This window comes from Cynocephalus volans, chromosome 1 (genome assembly GCF_027409185.1).
Source record: "Cynocephalus volans isolate mCynVol1 chromosome 1, mCynVol1.pri, whole genome shotgun sequence".
NCBI classification, from domain to species: Eukaryota; Metazoa; Chordata; class Mammalia; order Dermoptera; family Cynocephalidae; genus Cynocephalus; species Cynocephalus volans.
The window spans coordinates 114,826,565-114,842,175 of record NC_084460.1 but is presented as its reverse complement, the minus strand read 5'-3'; positions in this window follow the sequence as shown (position 1 = coordinate 114,842,175).

The window sequence follows — 15,611 nt, the reverse complement described above, 5'->3', positions numbered from 1 at the left end:
GATCCTTGTCAGGAAGTTGCTTGGGCAGGGGGTAGTAGGAAGTACAGAAAGGAACCATTACTAAGGACCATAAGGAAACTTTTGAGGTTTTATCAGATTTTATATTTTAGAAATGTACAATTTATTGTGTGTCAATTATACCTTCAAAATCTGTTTGTTAGAAAAACACCAAAAACACTTTTTGTAATACATTTAAAAATATTGTAATGGAAAAATTCTTGGAAATTAACTTACTAAACAGATATAAGTAGAAATAGAATGACTATTTGCCTTATATTTTTTAAAAATTTAAAAATTGTTATAAATCCTTATTCAAAATCACATACAACATTCATATGGTTTCACCGAATGTTCACAGAATATTTCAATCCCACATAAATCCTCTGGGGAATATACATAAAGATAATATTCATACTACAAGGGTCTTACATGAATTTTCTTTTTATCTATTTTTGGAGCTCTTTCTCAGTGATGGTCTTTGTTTGTTTTGTGTCTTTTACTTTAATTCTTCTGTATTCTAGCGTAATTATACTAATCTATTTCATTACTTTAATTTCCGTAACTTCATTTCATTTTATCTTTAGATTAAATATGCTCCCTGTCTCTGCCAATCACCAATTAAGAATGTAGCCTTTTGTATGTTCACAGCCATGCATGCCTTCTGGTCCTGTTGTTTCAACTGAGTCATCATTAGTTGGGCCTATAGAACTATATAGCACACACTCTGGAATGTGCTCTCTGCAGTCAGCAGAACATACCTGCTCTTCATCTTTTCCTTTTCATTGGTCCCACATTCACTACATCCATCACAGTTTGTACTTATAAGGGGTAATTGCTTGCTAATTTTTTTTTTATTGAAGATGTTTACTTTTACTCTGTGTATTGAATATTTTGTCTATTCACTTGTTTCAGAGAGAAGAATGCAAAAATGTTTTTAAGATGATTTTTTATTGAAGGTGAGAATATTTTGATAATATTGAAGTTGAAAAAAATCTTAAACAAGATTTGAAACTCAGAAAACATAAGGCTAATTTTTGATAGGTTTCTCCTTGTGTGAAAAAGAAAACAAAACTCACATAGAGTAAAAGACACAGTAATCAAATTTGAAGACTAAAGAGAGCCCAGGGAGAAAATGTACACAATACATACAGCAGACAAAGACAATAAAATTATACTAAAATCAATGTGGAGAAAACAAAGAGGCAATGCAATAGAAAAGTTTGCTCAGGATATGGACAAATTTTAAAAATGTGTTAATAAATGCAAAGAAAATACTCAACTCACAATTAAACGGGAAAAATAAAGGTAAATAATATACCATTTTCATCCTTCATAATATTGTGCATTTAAAAGATTGGTATCTCAAATGTGTGAAAATGTGCACATTTGTGAGACTGTAGATAACAGGCAAATAATACTTTTGCAGGGCATCTTGGCATTACCTGTTAAATCCAATAACTTTAACCCAATAAACTTTGACCCCCAAACTCCAGAGCTAAAAAGCCCTAGTACAGTAATACTGACACTAGTGCAAAGATGGATAGACAGGTACATGCATGCGTGTGAATTGATACTGAAGCATTTTAGTAATAGTGAAAAATTATAAAGATCCTAAGATGTTGACAGAAAAAATGATTAAATAAGTTAGTATACATATATAATATAAAATACTATACAACTCTTTGGAAAGAATGAGGTAGTTTTTTAAAATGTGCTAAAATAGATGGATCTCTGTGAAACTTTATGACAAAAGTTGAAAGAATGCTATTACAATATAGTCACTATTACTTTTAACAAACTAACCAAGAGGGAGAAAAACCTCTTATATGTACACCGTACATGTATACGTACTTAGAAAAGTGCTAGTATTAAACATATTAAATTGATAGCGTGGTATTTCTGAAGAGTGTGGGCATGTGAGATGTTAGCTCAATTTTCATTTTATATGTATTTGTGTTTGAATTTTTGATTGAATATTTTTTACTCATAATTAAAAATAATTAAGAAAATGTGCCTAAAGCAACTTTTAATATCCCCACAGAAACAGCCACACATGAAGTGTTGTCCCCTTCCTTCCATGACCTGGCTGTTTTACCCTGTCAGCCTCCCCTGTTCCTCTGAGTTCTAGAAATCTATTCTAGATGTAAGAAGTTTATTGCCTTCCTTTAAAATGTCCTTATTCTCTTTCCACATTAACTTGTTAAAGTTTTTCTTTGGGCTTGAATCCTAAGTCTCCACCCTACCTTCTACCCACGTCTTGAACTTAGCCCTATTGTCTTTTAAACTACTAATTAATCTTATACAGCTCAGATGTAACTCAGTGTAAAGATTTCACCATTCCAGGTCAGAACAAAAAAATTTCATTTCTCTGTTTCTAAATCACATTGTACCTAGGTCTATTATGGTAGTTTTCACCTTATATCCAAACATTTTCTTTGTCTTTGTCTCCACTGACAAGCTGCATGCAGTCAGAGTAGATTAAAAAAGAAAGGATGAAAAAATGACTAATATTTAGTGACCACATAGTAGATACTAGAAGTTTTAAGTTGAGTATTTCAGTAAATCCTGACATTATGAGATTGTTGTTATTCTCACTTACAATCACAAGGCTCAAAGGGGGAGCCCTATTACAAATAGAGAGTAAGTAGGGGAATCGGGATGTGAATTATGGCTGTCTGATTACAGAGCCTGTGAATTCTCATCACATAGGCTACCTGCCCTTATTCTCTATTGCAAATTATTACAGTCCTATTATATATAATATATAATATATATATTATATATATTGTATATATACATATATATGGCCTTGCACAGTAGCTGACTGAAAAGGTTCTCAACAAGTTTAACAGAAAAATAAAAACTATGTTTTATGATATTGTGTTTTATACAAAAACAATTAAGACACACTTCTGTCCTCCCGTTTTACAGTTTACAACACAACCATTACACAAAACACTCCACATAGCTTGAGAGAAGGAAAAATAAGGTGTATGATTTATATAAGGTAAAATATGTACAACATAGGAGGCAAGGAATGGGGAAGCATCTGAAATGGTTTCATAGAAGTGGTACTTGAATAATCACTTGATAATTACATAGAATTTCACCACAGAAAAATGGAGGGTTTGGGGAGATAAGGGAGAAAAACAGCAAATATTTCTAATTAAGGAAAGAAACAAAAACACTTAAAGAAAGGGGATGTTTACAAAATGGTAACCAGTTCAGACTGTTTGCAATAAAGCAGTAACTTTAAATCAGGTCAGAGAGATGGAACTTTGCTCTATTGGCAATGGAGGAGTTTGAAGCCATTTATACCTGGGGAAACATGACCAAAGGCTGTGTTTTAGGATCATTATCCTAGTAGGCAGATGCTGTGTGGGCTGAAGAGGAGGAGACTGGGGAGACAGAATGCACTTAGGAAGTAATCTCAGTCATTGATATGAGAAGCAATTGAAGTTTAAACTAGAGAACTGGCAGGAAAAATAGAGGGAGAGAGATCCAAATTAATTAGGGAGAGATTATGAAAACTTTTACTTTACTATCTTCATTTTTTCAACTACTTTATTAAATCTTGGAGTGTTGTTCAACACTAGTTGTCACATAAACTGTGGTTTCTGACCTAGAATACACTAACAGGTATCAGGCCAAAAGGGTAAATATTGCTCATCTAATCATACTAAAATGTGAACTTATTCTCTCAAATATTCTAAGTCTCACGAGTACAGGTTTCTAACACATAACAAAAAATTCTGCAAAACAAAGACAAACAAATCAAGATGCTGCCTGTATCCATAAATGAAACATTAAGTCATCTTTAATTAACTATAAAGACAATGGAAGTCATTAATTTCTATGTGAATGTGGTATTTACATCAAATGTGCTCCTTTCAGATAGACAGTCAGGCTTGTGATAAATCTTACAGAAAATCATGGTCAATAACAACTGAGTAGAAACAGATGGACTGGAATTTCTCCAATGGCTTTTCACAAAATATTTGTTATAAAAGCATGAAGAGAATTTGCTCAGAACAGATTTAAAATTTACTGCTTGTTGATGCTTAAAAGTGACAGATTTTAGAACTAAAATTTCTTTGCGTTTTCTTCTATTTTCCACATATATGCCAGATTTAAAATGAAAAAAAAAAATTCTAATTGGATATCAGTTTTTAGCACTAAAAGTATTGATTTTAGCACATAAACTTTCGTTATCAAGAGTGGGATAAGGTAGAAGAGGAGCAAATGAGACCATTCAGTGCTGAAAGATCAAATGACATATGTATTTTACCTTGTTTTTTAGGTATTAGATACATTAGAAGAGATATATACTAGTAACGTTTTGCAAACATGGGGAAAAAAGAGTAATAGATTTTGAACTCTTACTGAGAAATTTGACTAGTTTTGACCGCATTACCCTATACGCAGTACTTGGTTTTGGTGAAGTGATGGAAATTTAGTGAAACCTTTGTGTGGACTACTTTGTATGAACTGGCCAGATAGGTGGCTCTTTTCCTCCGTTTAGGCATGGAAGACAGCAGCATCACATAAAAGCCCAGAAATGCTTGGTTTCAGGGGAATTTTGCTTTAATAAATACTGGCTGGTGTATCTGGAAGAAATTTACAGTGAACCTTATTGAAGGAAAATTAATTAAATCACATTAGTTGTTAAAGACACATTGGATGCACCTGCACCTTGAGTTAAAATATGCACTTGTAGTCGTTGATCTCAATAGGGTCACCTCTCTGAGATGGAAAAAAATAACTAAAGAAACAGAAACCTAGTGTAGAGCTAGGGCTAGGTCTGGAGCTCACAAACCCATTGAGCCAGTTGTCCAGACTGGGTCACAAACCCTTCACACACAGGTCTATGAGCTAGGTAAAAGGAAAAAGGTCCTTGTGGCCATAGGTGAAGAAAGAATAGTCTTTATTCAGCACACACATGTCCAAGAGCTAGGCAGTCCAAAGAGAAACTGAGCAGCTGCCAGCAAAGTAAACATGTTCTATTTTTAGACACAAGCTCTGCCAACCAGCAGTTCAGAGCAGCTGCTTCACACACACTGAAGAAGAACACACTAAAAATAGCAACAGGCTAAAAGATACATGGGGCGCATGTGCACTAACTCCACCCTCACACAACTTGTTTACAAAGAATGTGTTGCACCACCCCCAACCGGACCTGAGGTGAAGGGGACTGACTAAATTACTCTATTTTCCTCACACCTTGAAATTAATAAATGTAAAGAATAAATGAAAAGAATGAGAGTTACAAAAGGTAAAGAGGAAAAATTAAGCTGGGGAGGAAGCATAGAGAAAAGAGAGGCAAATCCTGGGCTTACTGCCTGTCTTGTCCTGTGAACATCTCAATTATCACTAAAAAAATCTCCCCTCTATACCCTCCTAGAATTTTATTATAGTATCTTTTGCAATAGTTATCCCTACTCTTAATTTATACAATGGAACATTTTTATTTTTGAATGTGCATGTCATGAAGCCTCACACTTTTGGCTACCACAAGTTGTTAAACTGGCCTTGCTGGGGTATTTTATACCATGGAAATTGGCAAACACTGCAAAACAGAACTTTTGGTTTTGGAGGGCCTGTTTACCAGCACACCATTGAATCATTCCTCTTTATATCACCTTTATTCCTTAGCTTAAATTTGCCTCTTATTCTATACTTTTCTGCATCCAATATGCCTGCACTTGACCCTGTATAGCTGCTATACCTTTCTCATGTAGTCTAACTACTTAGTGCATGAAAACATAACTGAATGGTTGAACAAATAAAGGATAAAACCAATATCTAAAGTGTTTAGATTAATGCTTGGTATATAACATACATATCTTAAATATTTGTCAAATTAATCACTCAACAATCCCAATACATTTTCAGCAGGGAAAAATGTACATTATGAATGGATAAAAGTTAAAAATAAATTCTAGCTCAGAGGTTCTAGAACTTTGCTGGGCAAAACAATCACTCGAGGAATAAATAAAAATGAAGATTCTTCAGATCCAAGCCTCAAGAAATCTTGACTCAGTTGGTCTGGGTTCATTCCTGGAAATCTGCATTTGACAAAAATACCCCAGATGTTTCTCATCCACGTAGACTTCACTATATTTTGAAAATTGTTCTTCTAGTTTATTAGGTCCTCTCAATTAACATTTCCCTGTTCTAAACACACTGGGACTGATTATTGAGCTTGGGGGAACATTCATACCACAATATTCATACCATAGCAATACCCATTTTCTTTTTTGACCTTCTCAATATGCTTTGAAATAGATATTGCAGGAATTATTATCCATGTTTAAAAGATGAGGAAACTGAAGCCCAGAAGATTCAGAGAGTTTGTTCAAGGTCACAGAGCTAGTAATAGAGTTTAAGTTTGTCATTCAAACTTAAGCTCAGGTTGTCATTCACATCTATTATTTATTTATTTATTTATTTATTCATTCATTCATTCATTCACTCATTCCAAGTCCAATGTTCTTTCCACTATACTCACAGTAACAGTGTGAAGTTTGTTGCTGACAATTACCTGCAGGTAAGCAGCCCACTGTCTCCTTCTGCTTTGCAATACAGACCCACCTTATGTAATGTTTACACTTTCACATGGAGGAAATAATAGACACATCTCTCAGGCTGTCTCCAGTTGTCTGTCACAAACTGAAAGCAGGACAGTTTTGACATTAAAATATCCCAGATACAGGATTTCCTTGAACAATCTGCTCTGCTGAAGTCAGTTACAAATCTTTCCTTTTTTGATGGCAATGCCTAAACTGAATCTTACAGCAGACCTCCGTAGGCTCTTTCACTTCCCAATGGTCTTCTCATAGGAGATTCCTGAGCTCGACAATTTACTCATTTTTATTTCATGTTTTGTGTCATAATCATTGTGCACATGCCCTGTCTTCCTTTTAGACTTAAGGCTCCTCAAGGACAGGATTTGTCTAGGTATTCTCCAGTGATTTGTACAAGGTCGCATTCAATTTTTGAATCCAAATGGGGAATTAAGTCAGACATTTAACTAAATCAGGTTCTTTGGATTACAGGAGTACTGTGGATAAATTTAAAAAAAAAAAAAAAGAAAGGAAACACCAACATACATGCAAATTCTAAATTCTTATTCAGGATATTATTACTTCACGCATTATTATCATTAATCCATTATCTGAAGATCAGATTGTTATTGTGACTACAGAATTTTAAGACATGTTTTGTTATTATTATTATGTTTTTTTGGCTCCCCAAAATAAAACATTTAACTAAAATTTGACAGATCACATAAATCAATTTAAGTCTAATCAAAGTTTATTTTAAGTGGGCGTAATCAATGTCTTTTTATTTCTCACAAAATACAGATGATCTTTTGGAAACTAAATTTACTAGCAATTTTCAGTTGCTGAGAAGCTAAGATGATTCATCCTTTGACTATGCTTTAAAGCATTAAGGATCACTAGTACTCATGATGGATTAAAAAGCTTTAAAGCAAGGTAAAAGAAGATTTGAAGTGTTTCTTGAGGATTCAGATTAGTGCAATCACTAGGGGGCTGGACATTATTGTATCTTTTGCTCACATTTAGAAATAGGTTGCCATTTGGGAAAAAAGAAACTGCAATGGAGGTTAGTATTGATTTTTACTGAACTGCATGGAGCATCCCTCTAAATATTCTGCTAAGTTCTTCAAAGGTCAGACTTTTCTCTCGACTTCTGAAAGTCAGTGCAATTCAAACTGATAATTTTCACAAATGTTCTCTATTGCAGTACTGTTCTCAAGTGGGCCATGTATCCAATGGAAATTTTTATGGTAGTTTGGTCAGCAGGCAAAAATCAAAAACTGGCAAAAAATATTTAGGGCATATCATTAAACAAATATTAAGCATTCTCTTCAGATGATCTATATATTTTGGAATTTATGTACTACATAGAAACATAAATTAACATAAATTTTTATTCATTATTCCAGAAATACCCTATGATATTCCAATTTCCCACAAATAGAGGCAGATTAGTCATTTATCTTATGGGATACAAATAGCTAGCATTAAAATTTTGAGTCACTAAACTCCAGTCTGCTTACCTATGCTGTGTCTCACTTACTTTTTCACATTCTAGAAATTTTTATGTTCTCTGAAACAACATATTTGACCCAGATAAAATTCTTTTCTTTATTTTGATCAGGAAATAGTCTGGTTTTGTGTTTTTATGTGTATGTGTGTGTAAATGAGTGTATTTGAGGTTATACTGCAGGGTTGTAGTGGGGCTGGTAGGCGAAGGACACACAAATATGTGCAAAGGCTGCACCCACAACATGCAAATTTAGAAATATTCAAACAAGTTCTTTCCAAGTGTTAGAGAAAAATTCAGAAATGACTTTAAAAGAGTGCCATTTTCTCTGATTAAAGTAAATATCAAGTTACCTTTGCATTTTTACTAATTAAAGCAAACTTCCTAAAAGCTAATTGTGACACATTCAGGCCTTTTAAAATTTACTCTGATGTTTTCACCTTCTTGAGGAATGGAAATATATTTTTAGAAAACTCAGACTACCAAATTTCAATAAATCAAAATATGTATATGCTACACACCAAGCACTGTAATGGTGAGAACAGAGATGAAAGGAAAAACCCCTCTACCTTTAAGGTGCTTTATGATCTATGTAGAGAATTAAAACATGCTTGCCTGGACCATCAAAAAATGTAAAAGCATAAAGTATAGTTCTACTAAAATAAGTACAAAGTCCTCTTCAACTCTTACAGCTCAAGTTTTCACACTTTTGAAAGGCAGAGGTTCACAGTAGAGTTCATAGTTAATTAAAGAATTATAGATTTTTCACATGGAAAGCTGCCCTAAGTTAATATAACAATTATTAGGGACAAATGTAAGTCAAGATGCAAAGCTAGAGCTAGACAGCATATTGAATAAACTTTGACTTTGAACTTTTACTGGCGAGTGCATACTTAATTCTTTGGGTGGCTAGCTGAAGATGAAGAGCCCTTAAGTATAGTTGTTCTGTAAAGCTGGGTCTCCAAAGGCTATGATAGCAGTCAATTATCACCTTCTCCAGCCCAGTCATAACAGAACACAAGGAAAATAACTTGGCACTCAATGGAGCAAGGTGAAAAAACAAAACTAACATATCTATCCCTGAGAGGTTGCACATACAAGTCAGACATCAAGCTGAATTGCAACTCGAATTCCCATTACCTGGATGGTCAAAAGAAAAAAAAAAAAAAAAAATCAATCTGTTTAAGGTGATGAACTACTAGTAGCTCTAGGCCACTTGAAGAAACAAACCTAAGTCATCTCTGAAACTGTGTCTACAGACAGTCTCAAAAGTATATTCAAGCAAAATAAACAACTCAAAATAAACACACAGGGAAAGCATACACCATAAATGAAATAAGCAGAAACAGACCCCAAAAAACTCAACGTGAGTTTTGTACAGATGATGATATAGCTATATTTACTAAGCTTGAAAATAGAGAAGTGATGATAAATTTATAAAAAATTAATTAAAAATCATCAAACCACTAGAATTTTCAGACATAGAAACTTCAATAATCCCAAATAAAAACTCAATAGAAGGTTTAAAAGAGAATTGTGGTGTAATCCTGCTGACTATGCCAATTGCAGAGCTAGCGCTAGGGTCTGGAGCTCACAGACCCCTCGAGCCTGTTCACTAACCCTTCACATGCAAGTCTATGAGCTAGGTAACTAGACAAAATGGTCCTTGGAGCTTTGGCCGAAGTAGGAATAGTCTTTATTCAGCACACACTCGTCTAAGAGTTAGGCAGTACCAAGAGAAACTCAGAAATGCAACTGCTACTGGCAAGGTCCAAAGTAAAACTGAAACTGAGCAGCTGCCAGCAGAGTAAACATACTCTACTGTTAGATGTGAGCTCTCTGCCCCAGCCAACCTGCTCCACAAACTGCAGAACACACAAAAGTAATTAGCTAGACAGATACATGGGTGCACATGCACACTAACTCTACCCACACAACTTGTTTACAAGAAATGTGCTGCTCGACCCCCCAGCCAGACCTGAGCCAGGGGAGCCTGACTAAATTATTCTATTTTTCCCACAAGAATAGACATGGCTAATGAAGGAACTAGTGAGTTGGCTGAGCATAGTCAGCCATTCAATGAAAGAACTGAGAGGTTAAGAATGAGATGTTCTAAATGTTTTTATTGAAGTTTCAGAAAGAAATGAAATAGATATTGAAACAGAGTCAATAGATAATGGCTAAGAATTTTCAAGAACTGATGAAAGAATGTAATTCACAGAATCAAGAATTGTAGTCAATCCCATGATATACAAAACAATATTCACACTTAGAAATATGACATTGGAATTTCAGAACACCAGTTAAAAAAGGAACTTCTAAAGCACTCAGAGCAAAAGAAGAGTTTTTCTTCAAGGGAACATCAATTAGATTTAAAGCTTATTTCACAACAATAACAATTGGAAGTCATAATATAAGGAAACTTCAAAAAGTTCATGGAAAAAATTGAACAGAAAGATAATATGATTTTTTCCATGAACTCTTTGAAGACTCTTCTCATACATTGCAATAAAATCTCCAAGGTTCTGAAAGAAAATAACTCAAATTAGAATTGCATACTTTAAGATATTTCTATCAAAGCTGAAGGTGAAATTGACATTTTCAGAAAAACAAAAACTGAAGAATTTTACCATGAGAGACACTCACTATATACATTTTTTTTAATATGAAGAAAAGGCATATTTTATTATATAATAGTTTTACATGATACAGGAGGCTTCAGAATGAAGACCCAAAGATATAGGGAAAATTGTTCGTAAATATGCTTAGGTTCTTTTGGCCACAAAGCAAGTCTTAATACCTTTAAAAAGACTAAGATCATAGAAAATATGTTCTCTGACCACAATAACAGAAGGAAATTTGGAAAATTCACAAATGTGTGGAAATTAAATAACAGTCTCCTAAATAAACAATGGGTAAAAAGAAATATCACAAGGAAATTACAGAGTACTTTGAGATAAAAATCAAAGTGTAACATATTAAAATTTATAGGGTACATGGCTCATGCAGTGCTTAGAGGAAAATTTATACCTGTAAGCACCTATGTTAAAATGCTGCATTCTTTTTTAAGGTATTAATCTCTTTGTACATTTCCTCCCTCATATCCTGGATTTTTTTTCTTGTTTCATTGTGTTGTGTAACTGAGTCTTCTCCTATCTCAGTGAGTTTCCTTAAGATTGTTGCTCAGAATTCCTTTTCAGTCATTTGAAGCATTTCCTGCTCTATAGAGTCTAGTATTTGAGAACTGCTGTATTCTATTGGTGGTGTCATGCTTTCTGAGGTTTTTGTATTTCTAGTATCTCTGTGTTCATCTCCAGTCATCTGGTAGAGCAGTTGCTTCTTCTATTACTTCAGAGTCAGCTTTGAGGTGAGAATCATCCTCTTCTTTTTCCAGTCTCTTTTGATGGTTCTCTTTGTGTCAATGTCATTGAGTGTCTGGTGGGCCACTTGCATGGTAGTTCTGGCTAATGCTGTGGCATCTGCTACTTTGGTGGCAGCCATGGCTGTAGTGATGGCTGTGGTGGGCAACCCACATGGAAGTGAGTGTTTTTGTGCTCCTGGTGATGCTGCCCTCTTCTCCGGCCTTAGGACCCCACATGTATTCTGATTCTTGCTTGCTTCCAGGAGGGGGCTGCCCTCGGTTCCTGCCTTAGGACACCCTATATAAAATTTTGAAAGATGCACTTCATGTATAAAGAAAGTAGTCCCACAAAACAGACTTCAAGATAAAAAAGATGAAGTTCAAAAACATGGTAAATATGTGGGCAAAATCAAATAAGCTTTGAATACATAAAACAATGTTTTTTAAAAATTTTATTAATATTATTATTTTTTTACATTCTATGAAGTTGTTGCAGAGCAGTTGGAAGGGAGGATGAGAGGATAAAGGGGAAAGAAATAGGATGGAAGAAGGAGGAAGGAGGAAGGGCAAGATTGAGGCCTGTGGCACCTCCCTCATTCCCACAGGGGAGACCAAGGAGCTTCCAGTGGTGGCTTGATCATTGCCAGGCTGGGTGCAAATGTAAGGGGGTGTGTGGCAAAAGCCCTTGCCTCCCATGACCCCAGCTTGGGAACCCAAGGCCCTTCTTGTGTGGCTTGGTGGTTGTCACTCAGCTGGTTGGGCATGTCAGAGGGGTGTGGCTGAGGCCATCAGCACCCCCACCACCCTGGCTCGGAAGAGCCCAGAGCACTTCCTCTGGCAGCTTGGTGGTCATCACTGGGCTAGTTGCTGGTGTTGTGGGGGCATGGCTGAAGCCCTTGGCCCCTCACCACTACAGCTCAGGAGAGCCTGGGGTACTTCCTGTAGCAGCTCAGTGGTTGTCACTGGGCTACTTGTGTGTGTCAGGGGGGCATGGTTGAGACCCTTGGCCCCCCACCCTGGCTCTGGAGAGCCTGGAGCACTTATTGTGGTGGCTCAGTGGTCGTCACTGGGCTGGTTGCATGTGTCAGGGGGGAGAGGCCCTCGACCCTCCACTGCCCCAGCTCAGGAGAGCCCAGGGCGCTTCCTGTGGCAGCTCAGTTGTCATTGCTGGGCTGGTTGCATGTGTCCAGGGGGGTATGGCTGAGGGCCAAGGCTGCCACCCTTGGGACTGGTTTCAGTTGTTCAGGGACATGGCTGATGCCCCCAGGCCTCCACCCTTTCTGGCTTGGTAGCCCAGGGGACTTCCAGTCCTTTTAGGTATTATAGGTGTTATTTTGTGAAATGAGACCTTTACTAGTTAATATCAAACTTTGTCTTTGGTTGTGGGTACTTTGTTTTTTCCTTCAGTTCTGTGTTTGATTATTTGCTGTTAGCATCATTTAAACTCTGCACTGGAAGTAATTTGTTGTCCTTTGCTTACTTCTAAAATGCAGAACTTCCTGTGGGGACCAGTACTTGAGCTCTGTGGTTAAGCTAAATTGCTGCTTTGCAGCTGATTCCCCAGGGAAGGCTTTTTGTGCAACTCAGGTTTTAATGGTTGACTTTACAGGTACTTCTGGCTCTCATGAGATCTGGTACAGCTGGGTTGTGTAGAAACTCCTGTGTGGGTCTGAGTCTTTTCATCAAGACTCAGGAATATATAATTGCACCCCATGCAATTATATATTCCTGACCATTCTCCCTCCTCTGAGTGGTCCTATGCTGATTGGGGGGCAGATCAGCTGTCCTTGCTGTGCCCCAGTGTTCCCCAGGTGGGCCCATCTTCCCCACCACCCATGCTCCAAGCACTTCCCATGGATGGGCCATGCTACAGCCCCTTGCAATGACTTACCAGGCTCTGAGAAGCTCATTTTTTCAGTTTTTGTGGCTCCTTGCTCCTATGTGGGTCCACGGGAAACCCAAAGGGCCTTGGTAATCCCAGTGGTCTTGCTGGCCTGCAGGTTACCAAGGCCTTTTTCTACCTTGCTGCCTCCAAGCAACTTCATCCAAAGGGCACAAGTGTGGCTTTTGCCAGCTCATGCCCCATTCACTCAGCAGTTCCAGCCTGGAAGTGGCCAGGGCTTGAAATGGTAGGAGTAGTTCTTTATCTCATCATGGCTTCTCCCACCTTCATGTACTCCGTAGGTCTCTCCTCCTTTTCCCCTGAGCTCTAGCGTCCCCAGCTTGGCTGTCATTGCTTTTTAGTAGTTGTAAATTGGTTGATTTGTGGGAGAGAGTGACGTTGGGGACTGCCTATTCTATCATCTTTACCAGAAGAATCAATAATGTTGTTTTAAATGTTAAAAACTTCAGGATGAAAATACACAATAGTACATCAGGAGTGAGGGTAAATGGAGTGAATGAAAGTCCCTAAGTCCTCATATTACTGGGGGAATCTAATTTTACACATGTGTAAGTTAATTATATGTGTTATAATTTCTAAAGCCACACTGAATGATGCATAAATTCCAAAAACGTATATGGAAAAAATGAGGCAATAATGATAAAATGACTCATCTAGAAAACATAAGAATGACAAAAAATTAGGAAATGAAATAAAAGGCAGGATACAAAAGAAACAGAATAGCATAACAGATACAAACCCAAATATATTAGTTATTACATTAAAAGGAAGTGAAAAGTGTTTTATTTAAAATTAAGAAATTTTGATGGGGATTGCATTGAACTTGTGGATTGCTTTGGGTAGTATGGACATTTTCACAATGTTTATTCTTCCAATCCAAGAGCATGGAATGTCTTTTCATCTTTTTGTGTCCTCTTTAATTTCTTTCAGCAGTTATTTGTAGTTCGCATTGTTGAGATCTTTCATCTCATTGATTAAATTTCACTTTTTTTGGTGATCATATGTAGAAAAATGAAATGAGACCCATATCTCTCACCATATACCAAAATCAACTCAAAATGGATTAAGACTTAAATACAAGAACTAAAACGATAAAACTCCTAAAAGAAAAAAAACGTAGGGGAAACACCTCAAGATTCAGGACTGGGAAAAGACTTTACGAATATGACCCCCAAAGCACAGGCAAGAAAAGAAAAAATAAACAAATGGGATTATATTAAACCAAAAAGCTTCTGCACAGCAAAAGAAATAATTAGAGTGAAAAGACAATCTACAGAATGGGATAAAATAGTTGCAAACTATGCATCTAACAAGGGATTAATATCCAGAATATACTCAACAACTCAATAGTAAGAAAGCAAATAACCCAATAAAAAAATTGGCAAAGGAGCAGAATAGACATTTCTCATATAAAGATATACAAATGGCCAACAGACACATGAAAAATTGCTCAGCATCTCTCAGCATCAGGGAAATGCAAATCAAAACCACACTGAGATACCATCTCACCCCAGCTAGACTGACTATTATCAGAAAGTCTGAGAATAACAAATGCTGGCAAGGATGTGGAGAAGAGGGAGCCCTCCTACACTGCTGGTGGGATGTAATTTAGTGCAACCATTATGGAAAACAGTTTGGAGTTTCCTCAAACAACTACAGATAGAACTGCCATATCACCATTTCAAAGGAATGCAAACCATCATGTTGAAGGGATACCTGCACTCCCATATTTATCGCAGCTCTGTTTACAATAGCCAAGAGTTGGAATCAACCTAAATGTATTGATAGATGACTGGATAAAGAAAATGTGACATATATACTCAATGGAATACTACTCTGACATAAAAAGGAATTAAATTCTGCCATTCACAACAACATGAATGAACTTAGGGAAAGTTATGTTAAGTGAAATAAACCAGGCACGAAAAGAGAAATACTGCGTGTTTTCATTCAGAATTGTGAGCCAAAATAATGAAAGAAAGAAAAGAAAGAACGAATCAATCACAATAATACATTAAACTTTCAAAAAATAGAGAGAGAACAGAACTGTGGTTATTAGTGGTGGGAAAGGAAGAGGGGGAAGGGGGTTGGCAAGAAACTAGTTAAGGATCACAAAGATTGATTACATTTTGTAAACATGAGTATACTAACTATCCTGATTAATCACCATGTATTATACACATGTACTGATATTCAATTCTGTACCCCACAAATACATATAATCAATTATCTTTCAATAAAAAACTGTCAAAAATTTAAGAAATTGTTAGATTGAAC